The following is a 16,446-nucleotide window of genomic DNA, read 5'->3' on the forward strand; positions in this document are numbered from 1 at the left end:
CTTCTGTCAGTTTAGAAGTTGTTGCTCTCAATAGCTCCCAGTGGTTTTAACAGTGGAAAAGGAAACAATTTGTGTCTTTTCCAGCAATGCATTGGCTAATTTCAGGGCATTAGTTCACTCTAACATACTGAACCAGCCTCGGAGCTTGCTCGGCAATTTATGTTGGGCCAAAGAAAGAATTAGGGAAAGGGCTATCATGGATTATTTTTTCACTAAACTGTTCACATGTTCATGGTCTCCCTCTGTTACCTTTATATTATAAATTTGTCATTGTTCGGTTAACTAGCTGATCTGTATCATTGACATGTCCTATAGGCTGTGTTCTTTAATCTTCCAAGGTGGGATCTTACTGGTGCAGATGACAGCTCACTTCTAGCTCCAGTACTTTGGTTTCATTCCCATAGAAACTAATGGATGGGAGTCATAATGGTGAGTGGAGAAATGTCTCTGTCAGCATGGAAGGAGCATGTAGCTTGAGCTTATCCCAGGCCTGAGAGCTGGAACTTCCCAAGAACTCCAGTGCAGAGACAGACAGAGGCCTGTCTCTGCCAGGTCCCAGCTGATGTTTCTGTTCTTTTACTTTTCAACCCTGGTAAAGCCACTCGTTTTGGCTTGGCAGGGGTTTCTCAGTCTTTGTGGAACATTTCTGTTCTTCACAGTCAGATATGCCTGACAGTGTTTGCTACTTGAATTGTGGACTTAATGGTTTGTTATGCTTGAGTACTGATGTTGGTAGAAAGATGCAGTGAAATGTGGTCTCGTTTTCACAGAATCATTTAGGTTGGAAAGGGTCTTTAAAATTGAGTCCAACCATTATCCTAACGCAACCAAGTACACTACAGTTTCACAACATACAAGAAATTTTTAGCCTCTAACCTTGAGGGTTCTATTCATGGGGATGCCTTAGTTTTGGAAGCCAGAAAGATAAGTCTTTCAGTATGTGTTGAACTCTAAATTCTATCTAGAGTGAGTAGTTAGTACAGACCGCTACTCATGACTACATAGCAGCATACCAATGTTTTACGTATTACAGCAGGTAGGCTCTGGCCTACCAGAATGTGGGAGAAGAAGAGAAAACATGACTTAGGTCAAACTGTCATTTTAATTTTCACATCTTGAGGCCTTCTTTATGTTGGAGAACATATCATTGATCAACGGGACCAAGAGACAGCAAAGAAAATCAGAAGGAAGACTAATAAAATGTCCCTAAGTATTATTCATCAGATAGTTTTTCTCTCATACCAGCATCACTGGACAGATATAGCTACCTGTTATAGAAATGACAGAGCAGCTCTTTCTTGTAAAGCTAAAGCTAATATCCCCTGAAATAATTTATAAAGCTCATAATGAAATAAATTGAGTTGTTCTACTATTGTACTACATAAAAAGCATTGTTTTCAACTTCAGAAAGATTTTGTGTGTGTATGTGTGGTATTGTAAATCTTTGATATGTACCTTGTAACAGACAGTGAAAGTTGTACTATCAAATTGAAACAAGTATTGAATTGAAACAAATATCAAAATTAACATTGTTCCATGTTGTCATTATATCCAGTGAATATTTTTGTTTAAAACCTAGCAAGCTGAATGCAGTAGGGAAGTATCATTTCTGAAACATGTAGAGCAAGCAGAAAGTTTGTAATTAGTAGGCCCTGGAGAGGTAAACCTTTAGCTTATCACTGAGTATGTCATCATTACAGACTACAGTGCAAAGGAGGCAGGACAGGAATTTGATTTGCTATGACCCATCATGGTTCCATCACTTGATGTCAACATTGTCTCTTTTCACCCCAGTCCTGACTGTACCCACGTTGTGAGAGGTTCACTGGAGATGGTGTCTAGGTACTCAGCTTCAATGTGGAGTGACACAGTTCTGAACATATCCCTCATACCTTGTCTCAAACAATAGAGATAAAGGCAAGCTTGCACTGAAGACAAGCCCTTCTGCACACAAAATCACTAATGCAGATGCAGTCACTGAGACACTGTTGTGTTAAACCTAGCGTCTATATTGCCTCTATATGAACACTGAGAGCAAAGTGTGTTACTGTGATGTGATGCCAGAAGGATCAGCCAGTCTTTTAAAGCATGTTTGGCTTGTATGCTTTCAAGTGTAGGCAAGTATTAAATTTTCATTACAATGAGACTGCTTTTTGAGCACGTCAAAAAAAGGATAGACTGCCATGATTCAAGGACAGAAGTGGTAGCTGGGAAAGAGAAGGGAGGGCTATAAGTCTTACATCTGCTCAAAGTGACAGCATCCAACTTCTTATCTGAATAAAATAAACATCATGTTCAATTTGTAATATGTTATAATTATTACTACCAATAAAACAATCTGTTGAGCTAGAAGAGGAGATATATGCCAGAAAGAAGCAATGCCCAGACAATGTGACCTTAGGGCAGAAGGGGGGGATGCACAAGTATGTACACATTGGTTCTAGAGTGATACAAAACATGGTGAGATGGCAGCTAGAGAACTGTGGAGAAAGAGCATGTTGTAGTTGTGCCCAAGTGAATATTTGTATGTGCTAACTTAGTATGCTATTAATTTACTATATTTTGAAATAATAGTATAAAATAAATATTATTTTATCTGAGTACATGAACTATGAATTATGTTGTGTAGGTCATTCCAAAGGACAGAACCGATTTTAGTCTGAACTACTACCACTACATATTATAAATATGCCTGATGTCTGTTGTAATTACCACACTGTTTCTATTCTCTGCTGAAATCAGATTTGCCCTTCACGTTTACTACTGCTAATTATCTAAATAAAATATGAAGTTGAATAAAGTAACAGTGGAAAACTGAAAATAAAATAACTTAAGAATCGAGGACAGTCCATATGGGGTCATTGTATGTAAGGTCAATAATTCAGTGTTATCTTGCAGTATAAGCACTATTGTCTGCTTTATACTGGTGGTTAAAATATTTGGAATTCATGGTGACAACACTCGATACTAGGAAGGTTGATGAATAACTAACTGATTAACAATAGACAAGGTGTTTTCCAACAAGTGAACTATAGTTGTTGTTACAGTACGGCCTCTGAAAAACATTTTTAATCATCACAGACCTATTTCCTGAAAAGGTATCTTGACTGGATCTCAACAGGGAGCCCTGTCACAGTGTTTCACATTATGGGGCCTTTGAAAATGGATCCAGATGGATGGGCATGAAAGTTGTTGAGTTGGTCACTTTAATCAAGCTGGTATACAAGCATTTGAACAACAGTGATGTTGAGCGAACACTGCTAGTGTGATCCAGGTCATGTTTGGATACCATCTTTGAAAGATGAATGATCTGCTGCTTTATTTACTGATGCTTGGACACAAAAATGTAGAGGCAAAGCTTGAGGCATTAACCTCATGCAAACTGTACCCTGGCAGCTGTTGCTAATGGGCAGGGCATGTGAACATAGAGAAAATTTCTCAGGCTGGACTGAAAAATTGGCATTTGCAGATATGAAATACAGTAATGCTTTACTGGGGAAAGTTTACATCTGCCTGGGGGACAGCTTGTTAGGGCTTGTAGCCTGTATTTATTGCTTTTTCATCTGGATACATTGACTTTTTAAAATTTATTCTTATGTACAACACCTTAGACTACCACCAACTGTAAGTACTACCTGCAAAATGGTAAAAAAAAGTCACCAGATTTGTCAGCCTTTGAAATTTAAAGGAGTTAAATGAAATTTAAAGGTGTGGATCTCATTCTTGCATGTAAATTTTCTAAATTCCTCCTGTCTGTATCCCTTCCCGAACCAAGATTTTGGTATCTCTTGTGTTTAATGATATTGAGAATTTATAGCAATTTTTTTCTGCTTCACCTTAGCGTTTGTTGTGAGTTTACTGTTTCGTCTCTCAAGGAGGTACTGTCTCTCTGTTTTATGGTATCACAACACTACACCATGCTGTTCTGCAGGAAACAAGCCAGGACAGTGTCATGCACATGGAGGTATCCTACCTACAGACTTTCATATTTGCATTGTTTCTCTTCACAATAGTCAATTTAGTTCTGATACTTCCTGCAAAATAATAGCTAGTATCTAATCAGAAACTTCAGAGGTTATTTCAAAGTCAACTTCCCTACCTGAATACCTGTCTATTATACATGAAAATAGAGACAGAGCAGCGCTGCTGCACAGTCACATTTTATTATAATGGTAGTTTGCAGGGTACCATGCTGATGAAGTTGGAATTGGCAACTACTGTATCATGTTGTGAAGCAACTAGGAGGATTTGCTTTTGGAGATTGCTTGTAAAGAAATGAAACACTCTTCTAGCCAGTAGGTTTGCTGCTATCTTGGTTTTGCTATACAAAATCACTGTAACATGCCTTCAAACCTTTATGTTAATTTATCATTAGACATATTAAAAATCCATTCATCCACAAGATCCTGTTACTTCAAGAATAAGAAAAAAAAAAGTGAATACAAATGTCTGCCTGTAGGTACATGGTGCCATTTAAATTGGTTATAGCCTATTAGAGCTCAGTAGTTCATAACATTTGAAAAAAGTATTAATTGAACTAGTGTTCATTCTTCTGTTCCTGATCTTATATTCGTAATAATGAATACAGATGCATGGAATTAGGAGCAATGGTCCTTTTAAAGGATTTTAAATAATTTTCAAGTTGTTGCTTCAACCTTAAATTTTAAAAAAACCCTCTTTGGAACAGCAGTGGTTTTGTTTGATACTGCAGCAATTTTAATTTATTTTATTTTTTTTTAATATTTTACCCATTTAGAGAGAATTGATTGGAAACTTACTTTCAAAATGTATTTTCAAAAATGTAGTTTTGAGAATTTTAGTTTCATATTATTATATTTAATCCATATAACCATAACGTAGTTAGGTATAGAACCAACTGTTAAAATTTTATAACCAGCAGCCAGTTTTATAAACAAATGAAACAAATGTTATAAACTCTGGTGTGCTCTGCTCCTTCTCATTGCTGTCTTCTCTCCTTGGATCTGTGCTGCCCAGGCTATGTCCCATTGGCTGCACCTCCTCTGTCAGCTTCTCTAACTTTTTTTTCTTCTCATCAATTCACAGATTTTTCTTATCTAGTTTTTTTTACTATTTTTTTTAATATTATATTACTTCAATAGTAATTGTCTTGGACTGTGTCATCATTAGTGTTTTATTTCAGAACGATAGTGTTGTTCAGCATATGCCCTGATTAGTCTCACTTGTGCCATATTGTACCCACTTACTGCACCCACCTCCATTAAGCTTTTAGAAGTGTAGAATCCTTTCAAAGGAAACCATTTTTGAAATTTCTTTTCATGGGTGCACAAAATTCATTCCAGCCCTTAAAAGAAATGTCCAAACAAATAATCATACCCCTGTATACTTCTTAGTAGTTTAATTAGGGATTGTAGGAGGTTACAAAGCTAAATGTATTCCAGAGTAAGACACGTGAAGTGCATGCGATGCACATGTAAGAACCTGAACTACTAGCTGGTACAACACATTGATTGACCAAATGCACCAGCTGTGGATATTTAAAAAAAACACAATTCCAAATCACATTGATGGCTAAGTACTGTTTGCCTTGCAGGCTTGGGTTAAGGATGTTAACACCTAATTACAGCAGTAAAGAAGTTAGAGTCTGGCCAATCTGTCATGGTTTTTTGCTGTTCTGCTGTATAACAAATCATGGCATCCTTGGACAAAAATTATTTTCTTCTGCTCTTCTGGATTTAATAATTACAATACTTTAAACTGGAAACAGGAATTAAGATATTAGTTTTAATTTTTATATTACTTTATAATATAAATAGTTTCCCTCATCCTCAGCCAAAATTTGTTGTGAAAACATGTAAGAAGTTCTTCTCTCCTAGAGATTAAAGACTGTCCTTTTTATGTGATTCTTCAGTCCATCCTTGTATCCTTGTGACAACTGCACAGAGTAAGTGGTTCTGATTCTTACTAGCATGAAGCTGAAGACTTGCTGGAGAGCAGTGAAACTTTGCCAGCATCTACAGACCATTAGCATCAATTCCAGAAAATAGCTCAGTTCAAAGTCTGAGTCTGAGAAATTTCATGTGCATGAATCCAAGTACTATTTTCACACAGAAATACAGATTTTGAATATGCATGAGAGAGAGGAAGAGAGAGAAAGATTGTACTCATTTCAGAAATCTGGCTAAGACATTATTCCCACCAGGACATATGATCATTGAAAGAAAATGGAAAAGCATGGAAGCACCAGCTGTTTGTGAATGAATCAGATTTGGCCTGGTTAACATCAGAGATGAATCAAATATGGTTTTGTTAGGATGATAAAGACTGATGAATTGAAAAAGGTTTAGAAACCCTCTAAGGATTTCTCTGAAGATGGTGTCTGGCTAGTAAAAATACCTATGCTGTCAGTAAATAACCCAATAATGATTTCATATTTATTTCATTCACCCTCAAGTTAAAGCCTCCTTATCAGTTACCTGCCAGCATCATCCTACAGTATCCTAACGAAATCAAATACCCTTAAGCTTCCCTATTTTAGAAAGGAAGGTGAAAGTCTGTGTGCGAACATGAGCCCATGTGTAAATGCCTGCATATAATGTAGACTGCATTTACTCAAGTAGCTTGTCTGCTGGTCTGTTCAGCTTAGTTTTTAAGAGAAATTTGCAAATCTTATACTTAAGATGTGTTACATAAACTCAAAAAATATTTTATGTAGGAGAACAATGCTTCAGTGATAAGAGACCTATGCCGTGAATTGTGTGCAAGCTAATTTGTTTGAATTTTCCAAGTTCCTATTTATGACTTATTTTTAAATGGAGGAGAAGAAAGTCCAGGTGTATGTATATAACGATAGTGCTACTGTAAAATGCTGTTTGTAGCACTGTATACAAAGCAGTGCCTGATATATGATGAGAAGACTGGGTGGAATATTCTGTTTGTACTGTCACCTGCAGAATGTAAAAGTGAAGAAGAAAAGTCCTGTAATGAGAGACATCTGAAGTTTAGAAACAGATTAAAAAATAATATTAATAATAATTTATAAAACTGAAAAATTTTATCAATTGTAAAATGAAGTGACTGGGGTATTCATGGCCCATATACATTCTTAATTTACATGGTGCATATTAGCAAGTACAAAGATATACCTATGCATATATTTAAGAAAATGGTGCCAATATGATACGTTTTGCAGTACCACTGTCACTTGGCAATTGTCTTGGCTGCTGCTTTTAGCAGGAGTACTTCCAGTGTTCCAAACATTTGGAAGAATTCTGGCAGTGTGGAAATGCTGTTGCTGTCATTTTAATATGTCATACGTTCAAAAGAGAATAACCCAAAAACTCAAAAGCAGAAAGTTACAGTTAACTAAAAACAACCTGAAACTTTTAAAGAGACTTTCTGAGGGCATCCACTCCATGCTATACCTCTAGCTCAAAGTAAAAGTGCACTTGGTTTGACTTTCTGCAAATCAAAGATGCCTTCTGTTTAATTTCACTCAAATGTTTAGCTATGCTTCATTGTTACCACATTAGATAGCAAACACAAATCCAATAAAATGTAAACCTTGCTTTCATTTAGTTGAAAGCAACTTGCTTGTTCAAAGTCTTTGAGATAGTCTCTTTTAGAAAATAGTTTATTCTCAAAGGTAAGTAACCTTGGTCAACTTGAAGCTCTACTTAATCCCGTGAGAGTGATTGATTTTTTCGCTTAGTCCACTGTCATGCAAATCATTAATTTAGTTCATTCTGGGTTTATTTGTTCAGATCGAGTAAGAAAAAAAACAGGTTTCTACTACCAATTCTCTGTTTTCAAGGAAAAAAAAATCCATAGTAGCACCTAATATTACAGTGTTATTCTTCTTATGTTAATTGATGCTTTTAACTAAGTGATTGATAGCTTGTGTTCTTCAAAGTATATACTCACTCTGAAAACTGCCAATGTCATTTGAGAAGTAAGACAGTGTAGATGATTTAGCTCCCAATGTCTAACACCAGAATGTTTACGGAAATCCAGAGTAACAGCTCCTTCAAAACATTAAGGGCAAGGTTCAGAGTGACAGTAGCTCTAATGCAGACCTAGAAGAGTTGATGGATTTTTATCATCAGAATTCTTTCCAGTCACAAAATACTGTGATTTTATTTAATGAGGGCAGCTGTTAGAATAATGGGGCTTTTGCATCTGCCTACAGAGATCTTCCTTCCGGGTCTTCCCTGTTTTAAAAATAGAGGTTATGTTTCCTCTTTTCCAGTCAGCAGGAATTTCACTGGACTGCCACAACATCCCAAATATGAGAGATAGTGGCTTAGCCACTTCATCCATCAGTTCCCTCAAGAACCATGGATGCAACTCATTTTCTACCTGTAACCAACTGCTTGTATTTTATCATTTAGAGATTTCAGCAGTCTAGGATTTTGAGGATCTTGCCTGTTTTAGTCTATGGAGCCATTCTTAGTATTTAGCTTTATTTTACCTTCACATGGTCACAATATGGAGTATACAGTGAAGTGTCACCCCCCCCACCTCACCCCACCCCCCAAGTCCTATTGAATATTCTGTTCAGAGTCTGATCAGAATGGTAGACCTGGTACTGTCAGGACATGAATTTAAAGTCCATTTTACTGGTAACCGTAAGAGTTTAGTTTCCATGATCCTTCAAATATTTACACATTTAACTTTCCTTGTACAAAGAAAGTTCAATAGTTTTATTTGCATTTAATAGGCAAAATGAAGCAAGGACATAAAATGCTGTGCTGTACTGGCCTTGGGGAGCCTGGTGAAGTGCTCCTAGGGTATTTGCAAAAGGTGTTTGAGAAAGGCAAGCTTATTTACATCTGTAACCTCTTTCTCTCTGAGACAGTACCTATGCTGGAAACATCTAGTTTCTGTAAAATAAAGATTGACTCATTCAGACTAAAAAATTGCATCTCTATTACAGATTGCACATGCATAAATCACACAAGAATTGATCATGAGTAAAATCTATGTGGTATTTCCTGTACATCTGTTTGGAGGAACAGGAAATGGGTAAAAGCTGAAACATATATATGTGTGTGTGTGTGTGTGTGTGTGTGTGTGTGTGTGTATGTAGCAAAACATAACGGGCAAAATGTTTTAATCAAGAGGGTTTTGTCTGATTTTTCTTAGAATTATGTTGTGAAGATGGCCAAACTTTGCTTTGGCCTGTGCAGAATGAAGGTTTTACCTTCAAGCTGTTAGCTGTCCCCACAGAAGGGGCGCTTTTTCTGGGGTTCAGAAATAGTAAAAACATTAAAAACTAAAATCTTTTACTATAAGGTTAAACACACCTTTTGACTGTAGCATTAAACCCAAGTTTTTTGTCTACAAGTCATTCATAATAATCTTTTATTAGATTCACTAGAAGTGTTCTGTCACTTTCTTCTGAAAAATGGGCATCCACTCCAGTATAAATGAAAATCTTTTTTGTCACTGCTTTCCAAATGCATTATTTCAAACACTCTTTCTTGATGCAATAAAAAGCATTTTAGAAAATGTGAATCATGTTATTTAAAATGGAAAGCATAAGAAAATAAAAAGGCTGATATCAACTGGCGGGGGTTTTATTGCCAATTTTTATTATGTTTTTGAGTTATTAATGGAAAGTATGGTTACTGATTAGTGTTTTCTAATAAATACTTAATGTTTGATTCATTTTAATGAAAGAATACATAGCTTTTTATAGCAATGTGGAAAATACACATAGTAATTGTTGAGTTCAAACAATTATTTTGTTTACTGAAAGTCCTGAAGGAGTATAATTTTTTGGCTGGCTGAAATGTTTTGTTAACTGGTATGAACTGGCTTAAACCTTCTCAAGCAATAGTAAATGACATAGCTAGAAGGCAACAATGGTAAATTGCTTACTGCACCGCTGTGCCAGTTACTGTTCTCCTCCCCCCCCCAAAAAATCTCAATAGTAATAACAGTAAGGGAATAAATGAAACAATTTCTCCAGAGTCTGTCTAATTATGTTGGATTTTGTGTCCAGGAAAATTAAGATATAATAGTACGTCAGCAGAACTGAACCTGATACCACAAAGACAGTTTTGTTAGTATTGATCTCAGACTTGTTTGCAGTGGATTGGGGTGTTGGGAGAAATTGAATGAGTAAATCCAGATTAGCACTGTTTAACACTTTGTATTTATTAAAGTGGCAAACCACTGGAGTTGTAATTACTGGTCTGCATTACAAATTGCATGATTTTTACTCCTTGGGACTTGCACATTTCAGTGAGAGGACTGGGAAATTATTTTCTTAATATGCTTGTTAGCATAGCTCTCTAAAAGCTTAGTTTACGTTAATGCTGATATCTATGAGATTGTGCTCTTACACAGTAGTAGTATTTGGCGGTGTATTTACAAGAAGTAAAATCCATTCTCTTGAGAACTCAGTGGATGTCTTTGGGAACACATCTGTACTTCAGTTGTTTCTTCCTTCCTTGCCTCCCGTAACTCTGACAAAGTTCCAAATTTATTCTCAACCAGCCTTGTACTTCCAGGTAACTAGAAGTCAGTAGGATTCAGTGTCCTTCATGCACTGATAACTTCTATTTTAAAAGCATTTATGTAAAACCGATAGAGATAAATTTGCAAACCCACAACCCAGCATGCTGCATCAAAAACAGGATGATAACTGACAGCTTTAGAAACTGTCTAAATTTAGGTCTCTGAAAATTGTGACATAATACTTTTTCTTTTCCCTATGGCAACCTAGTAATAAAGTGCTTAAACTTGCCAGCCCCACCTACCAGTCAGTTAGCGCCTCCAGCAGGCTTCCTGCAAACAGAATCCTCTGGCATACATGTTTTTGAACCCTACTACATTTATTTTTTTTTAAGCAAATGATTAATCAGGTGTTTTTAAAAGAGGCACTGGCTGGTTTCCTCATGAAGTTCTACATTTTCTTGTTTTCATATTTCTTAAGCTACTGCTGTAGAATAAATTTTTCAGAGGATTTATTTGTAGTAAAAATACTAAATTTCTTGTAACACCAATCTTTCAATGTATGTGTCACTTCAGTCTAGGAATGAGTTCACATACTTGTATTCTGTGGCTCTGAAGAACAGAAGATGCTTACTGAAAAAGCTCTCTTCTGATGAAGTAGCAGAAACTGTGACTCTAGCACAATATTTAGTTGTATTTAACTACTATTTAAACTCAAGCATAGTATACTCATGACTGCAGATATGCACACCTCACCAGCATTCATGGGTTTGATTCCTTTTTCAGTTCCTGTGGGCTGGGACATCACAGAAGCCCTGCTCATCACTTTATAATACAGGATGCCTGTTAAGTTTCCTGCAGTGTAAGAGCAGTTGACTTCCTTCTTATGTTTGGATTATAAGATCTTTGGGACCATATTTTATGATGTGTGTGGGCATGACAATAAAGTGGTAATTTTTTGTCTTATAAATGAACAGAGCTCAAATAGGGAGAAAAGGAGAATGGTGTGTTTCTGTGTACTATTCCCTTAATTAGGTCTTCAACCACAAGCTGAAGTCAGCAGAGGTCATTCCATTAGTTTCACTTTCCCAAGTTTTTTTCATACAATTAGATGGGTGAAGAATTAGTTCTTATGAAAAAATGAAATTCAAGATGCTCAAAAACTAAGGGGTAGGTTCTGATAACAGTCAGTTAGGCAAGCTACTCCATACCAGTTTTAAGCCTTGCCTCCTTCAAAATTCATGATATTTCAGAGTCTCTGTATAAACTTTTTAAAAGTCTGTATAATGTCAACTAGTTATTGTGCAGGATAAAGTGACTGCATTTTTAGTAAGTTAAGAAGCAAGCCAAAATGTCTTTCTTAATGTTTTGCTTTTCTGAGGTGCAGAGAAGTTAGATTATTTTCTATATTATAGTACTCATAGAATCATGGATCTGCTCAGGCTGGAAAGACTGCATGGAATCTGTAGTCCAGTGTTCTTCTCAAAGCAACATCAGGGCAGAATTCAGACCAGCTTCCTCAGGACTCTCAACTTTACAATACCTTCAGGGATCATGATTCCACAAGCTTGCCGTTAAACCTGTTCCAGCACTTCTTTACCATCATAGTGAACTTTTTTGTTATGTCTTGTCTGAACCTCCCCGGGCTGAGGGTATGGCTGTTGTCCCTCATTCTCTCACCATGAAGCTTTGTAAAGAGCCTGGCTCAGTCTTCACTGTGACCTCCTTGTGGGGGCTGGCAGACTCACTCCTCTCTAGTCTTCCCAAAACCTTCTGTTCTCCTGGCTAAACCAGCACCCTTCCCTCAGCCTCTCTCTCTAGGTCATGTGGTCCTACTCCCTCCAAAAATTTTGAGTGTTTGTTTTGTTTTGTTTTGTTTTGTAGTCATGAAAGTTTTGAAACTGAAGAACTCAATCATCAGCTCTGTTTTCAGAAGGCTTGTAATCAGTTAGTTCAGAAAGAAACTACACAAAATAAAGATGATCTTTTGCTTGTAAGTCACTAGAATCTCCCAGGTGGGTCACCCTGCTGGAGTGCGGTGATAAGTTGTGGTACTAAAATAGCAGGAGCAGGGAAGAAAGCTTAGGCATGCCCCTATAGAAGTGCACTGCCAGCTGTCTAGGGCTGATCAAGTACTCTGATTTCTTACAAATATTTTTCTTTCACCATTCAACAAAGACAATGAAAAAAGGAAACAAAGAATGTATGACTTAAAAAAAAAGAAAACCCAACTCCAAGTAATAGTGACTTCCTAATTTTCCTCATTAGCCCTCCTGAGTTCACTTGAGTAACTAGAACCATGGTTGGAAAATACGTTATAGCTGCTTAGAAATTTTTTAAGAAATAAGTTTCTCAGGGGAAAAAAGAAATTCATCAGGAAATGTTATTTGTCTGAGAGTATTTTGCTTTTCATTTTAGACTCTAATCCTTTTCATAAATATGTGTGGCTTTTGCACCAAAAAAAGGGAAAGAAAAAAAAAAGAGAAGAAAAGCTTTTCAATGGTGATTTTCTGCTGTTACATAGAGTTCTGGTCAATTCATGGGTGACAGAAAAAGCGTTTGAACCAACAGAGTCAGTGGACACTCTGCTTGGTCATTTGGTTGAAAGGTTTGGAGCCAGGCCCTGGAACTTGGCCCCACCTAGGTACGCTGGGAATCCTAATGCTCGTACTCCTGAAGGTCTGTGTTTCTCTTCCCTGCTGTGTATGAATCAAGGTTTCACTTTCATCTAAATATGAATTTGGGAAGGGAGAAAGGTAGGACAGGAAATGTGTTTCTTCAAGTCTTGGGGAAGACGCACTGTACCCTGCTAAAAGTTTTTAGTAGAGGCTGCTTCACAGCAACCATATTAATCCTCTGAAGCACCAACTGCAGCTCCCATCTGTAGCATCTCTTCATAACATGCCCTCTTTCAGCTCCTCTCTGCATGGAGGCAAGTAAAAAATACACAGCATGTAGTTCTAAATATTTATAATTTCAAAAATTATACTTTATGTGATTTCAGAATAGTGATTGAGACAGTCATCTATTAACAGTGTTGATATAATTAATACTTTTTATCTATTTTTTTTAGAGACTTGATTGGGGAATAGATATAGGAGGTGTATTTTGGTTAGAGAGAGGATAGTGTGTTGGGAAAGTTCATCCCTAATAAGTGTTGGTTGTGTAAAAAATTGTAAAATTGAGAGCCTTAGACAGGAAGACAACAAAATGTTCCAAGTAATCTGTGTATACTCAGCATTCTCATAAAATCTCAATTCAGATGAATGTCAGTAAGGAGTTGGGCACTTTTGTGTGCAGTCATTGTAAGTTTTGTGCTGAAGGAATAAATTATTCCTACAATTTCTTACAGTTCTAAAATTTTCATCTGCTCTGGTTTTAATTTTCATTGAACAATTCTAGCTCAATCATAAGGTAGATGGGGACTGCACAGGTATACAGTATAGGACTCCAGACTTCTTGATCCATGGAAACTTCCCACACACAATATCTTAACTGTAATATAGGACTGAAGTGAAATCTGGATATTTTTACTGTGGGCATGTCATTCATACATGTTGTTTGATAACATCTTCAACATAACATAGTTCAGCTCACTTCACTGTCTTTTTTCTTCTTTTTAACAATATTTTGTAGTCCATTCTTCTTACTGTTACACATTTAGTACAGCCAGATACTTTAACCTATGATGAAAATACCTATTCTAATTATGTGGAAAAAAATCTTATTTAGAATCTTCTTAAAAACTAATTTGAAGCAAGTCAAATATTTAATTTTTTTAAGCAATTTTTTGGGGGGGAGAAAAAAGTATTTTTAAGACTTTAGGTCTTTATTTCTACAAAAATTATTATTCCTATCTAAATTTTATTTAATCTCTAGTGTATACATAATATCAAGTAATTGAATAATAATTGAATCAGAAAAAATCCACCAACCTTCAACATTGTTTAAGGTATTGGAATATTCTTCAGGTATTTCCAAATCCATTATGATGAAAACATCTCAAAATATGTCTTTATCTTGATGCAAACAGATTTTTCAGCAAAAATTTTGACGTTTTCTGACAGTCTTTATTCAGGAAAACAATTAGAATACACATCCATTGCTTTCCTTGTTATTCATACAGAATTTCTAATAGTTCAATAACACATTGTAAAATTATTCCTGTGTAATCTTTGTAGGAATCCAGCAAGCAGTATTCCTCCAGGTACAGAACTTCATAGGCAGGTTGTCAACCACTGAAAAATAACAAGTTGACAACAGTTTGAAAAAGGATACCCAGCTAATGGAGCAGTGGCAACAAACTTGTGTTAAAAGCATGATATATGAGAGAAGGAAAGAATGGGCAGAACAGTGTAACATGAAAAATGAATGGGCATTTCATTATAAAGGATTTCCCTCTTGTTTTCAAACACGTTGCTGTTTGCAAAATCCTGTGTGAATACTGAAAGTGGTTTGTTGGCAGCCAACAGCAATGTCAGAAGCTTATGCCTTTTCTTAGCAAGAAATTTGTATTGATGTGTCTTCGGTAAATTTTCAAATTGCAGAGCTACGCTACATAAAATGTCATTTTCTGAATAAATTAGTATTTTATGCTACCATCTGAATTACTAATGTCATCCTGTGTAATATAATGTTTATGGTCCTCCTGAGGCAGCCTCTTCAATTTTGCTTACACCTGTGGCTTAATATAGGACAGAAGGTCTTCCAAAGACCGATGCTCCCAATGGAACACTGCTGATTTTCAAGAAAAGGCTTGAAAATTATTTCAGTGTTTCTAGGTTAACCTCCAGGCCTTGTAGTTTTTAATTTGAACAGGCTTTTTGACGTGTAGGTATCAGCTACCACTGGGAGCAGCTTTTGTTTTATAGCTCATACTCTTCCCCTTGTAGCCTTGCACAAGTAAAATTGTTTTAATTTTATTTGGTTAGTTTGTGTAACTGCTCCAGTTTTCACAACTGGTCTGATGTGTAGTTGTCTATTCCCTCTGTTGCTAGAGTGAGAGAAGCTCGATATGTCTAGTGATCAATGGCATATAGAAACATCATAATGAATGATTTGGTAAAATAGTTGTAAGAGAGCTTTTTAAGGGTTGAAGATGTATTTTTTCATCTGATGTGTTTCGTCTTCCCCAAGTTATTATGTTTATATGGAGTCTGTTCATAACTATTCTTTTTTTTTATTTTTTTTTTTGAATCATTCATCTCTAACTTTTTTTTCCCCCATAAATAGTAAAAGCAAGGGTAATAAATATATGGTGTAATGTCATGTCAATCTATAGTGGAGACATCACTAAGGATACTCAGAGTGAATGATCTTTCACTGTAGGAGTTTAATTTGAGCACCCTTGGATCCACCATAAATTTCATCACTTCTTGCACTCCTTTTGGGATAAACAAGAAATGAGCAATCCTTTCTTCATGGGGCATTGTGCTGGGTCTGGCTGAACTGGAATTGGTTTTCCTCTATAGCAGCCCTCACGGTGCTGTGGTTTGTGCTGGGAGCTGGCAGGGTGCTGATAGCACCCTGGTGTTGTGGCTGCTGCTGAGCAGTGCTTACACAGCACCAAGGCTCTTTCTGATATTTCCCCCAGTGGGACGGGGTGGGCAAGATCCTGGGAGGGGACACAGCCAGGACAGCTGTCCCGAACTGGCCAAAGGGCCATTCCAGACCATATGACGTCTGCTCAGTATAAAGCTGGGAGAAAGGAGGAAGGGGGTGGGGTCACCCTTGGTCCTCCGAGGCAACCACTCTGTGTATGGGAGCCCTGCTCCTGAGAAGGCCTGACATCGCCTGTCCATGGGAAGTAGAGACTAAATCTGTTTGCTTTTGCTTCCACACACGGACCTTTGCTTCATTTTGCTTATATTCAAACGGCTTTTGTTTTACCCACAAGGGTTAGTTTATCTTCTTTTCCCTCTTTGCCCTGCTGAGAAAACAAGGGGAAAGGAGAGGAAGTGATAGAGTGACTTGGTGGGTACCTGGCATTTAGCCAAGGTCAAACCA

Source organism: Athene cunicularia, assembly GCF_003259725.1.
Source record: "Athene cunicularia isolate RWA chromosome 13 unlocalized genomic scaffold, athCun1 chr13_part1, whole genome shotgun sequence".
NCBI lineage: Eukaryota > Metazoa > Chordata > Aves > Strigiformes > Strigidae > Athene > Athene cunicularia.